This window comes from Triticum dicoccoides, chromosome 6B (assembly GCF_002162155.2).
Source record: "Triticum dicoccoides isolate Atlit2015 ecotype Zavitan chromosome 6B, WEW_v2.0, whole genome shotgun sequence".
Lineage (NCBI taxonomy): Eukaryota > Viridiplantae > Streptophyta > Magnoliopsida > Poales > Poaceae > Triticum > Triticum dicoccoides.
The window spans coordinates 648,243,774-648,245,697 of record NC_041391.1 but is presented as its reverse complement, the minus strand read 5'-3'; positions in this window follow the sequence as shown (position 1 = coordinate 648,245,697).

The following is a 1,924-nucleotide window of genomic DNA, read 5'->3' as shown; positions in this document are numbered from 1 at the left end:
AAAATAAAGCAAAAAACAAAAGAAAATAAATAATGCAGAAAACAAAACAAAAAAACAATTAAAAATAGCAACAATAAGTATTTTGTTGTAAGTAGAAACAAAATAAAATAAATAAAGCAAGAAAGAAAACAAAAAAACAAAAAAAAGTGTTTTCAAATTTGAAAACTAATGGCACTAACAGAAAGTTTATAATTTTTCTAAAACTAAAAGCAAATAGAATTAAAAATAAAGCAAAAAACAAAAGAAAATAAATAATGTAGAAAACAAAACAAAAAAACTAGAAAATAATTAAAAATAGCAATAATAAGTATTTTGTTGTAAGTAGAAACAAAATAAAATAAATAAAGCAAGAAAGAAAACAAAAAAATTCCTCCTACTGGGCCCCCACGGCCTGAATACGACTAGAAACCCTACCATGGGCCAGGATTCAGGCCCGCAGTAGGCCCAGAAGGCCCATCAGGCAAAGCAGTAGCAAATAGGCCTGCAAGCCTACGGTGGAGAGGAGCTCGAGAGGGGTGCGGCAGTGGGGCTTATAAACTTTGGCCCCGACGCGGGCAGCACAGGGTCCTTTGGTCCCGGTTGGTGGCACCAACCGGGACTAAAGGGTGGGGCATTAGTCCCGATTGATTTCACAAACCGGGACCAATTCTCTTCAAATATAACTAGCACTTACAGTTTTCGACCAAATCCCCCACTTCTTCCCCGACACCCCCTGCTCCTCCTCGTCATCGTCGCCGTCGCCGCTCGACGCCCCTGCTCCACCTTGCCGTCGCCGCCGCCACCGACGCCATCAGGCTGCTCGCCTTCGCCGTCGCCGCCACCCCCTGTGAGCAGTCCCGCGCCCCTCCCGCCCCGCGCACCTGCGCGTCCGCCGTGCCGCTGCCCCTGCCCTGCGCGGCCGCCGCGCGCCGCCCTGTCCTGCGCGGCCGCCGCGCTACCGCCCCTGCCCTGCATTTTTTTTGTATATGTGTATATATGCAATTTTTTTGTGTATATGTGTATATATGTGTTTGTATGTGTATATATGTGTATTTTTTTGTGTATATGTGTATATATGTATGTTTATGTATGTGTATATACTAACAACCTAAATATAATGTTCATAACATTTTTTTGTTTATGTATGTTTTTTAATATATGTATTAATTTTTTATTTAGGTTGTTAATTAGTATTAGGTTTTAGGTTAGTGCATTTTAGTTTAGTGTAGAGGAAAAAGTAAAATAAGAAGAGGAAAAAAGAAGAAAAAGAAGAGGAGAAGAAGAAAAAATAGAATTTTTTCTATTTTTTCTTCTTCTCCTCTATTCCTTTCTTCTTCTCCTCTTTTTTTCTTCTTTTTTTTCTTCGATCTTCTCCTCTGTCGTCGTCGATATACCCCCCTCGGCCCTCTCGCTCGACCAAAACTCTCGAGTACACTCAAACCGTAGAGAAAAAACGATGTTGGTCTATACCCCCTACCGCTGCGCGCCCCTACCTGACAAACTCTCTTGAGGCCACCCAAATTTACCAAGTTAAAAGATTGTTGTCGTCGAGGCCACCCCAAACCCTTGAAGCGTTGTCGTCGGGGCCACCCCAAACCCTTGAAGCATTTTTTGTTTATATATGTTTTTTAATATATGTATTAATTTTTTATTTAGGTTGTTAGTATTAGGTTTTAGATTAGTGCATTTTCGTTTAGTGTAGAGGAAAAAGTAAAATAAGAAGAGGAAAAAAGAAGAAAAAAAAGAGGAGAAGAAGAAAGGAATAGAGGAGAAGAAGAAAAAATAGAAAATAAAATTTTTCTATTTTTTCTTCTTCTCCTCAAGAAAGGAATAGAGGAGAAGAAGAAAAAAAAATTCTATTTTTTCTTCTTCTCCTCTATTCCTTTCTTCTTCTCCTCTTTTTTTTCTTCTTTTTTTTTCTTTGATGATCTTCTCCTCTGTCATC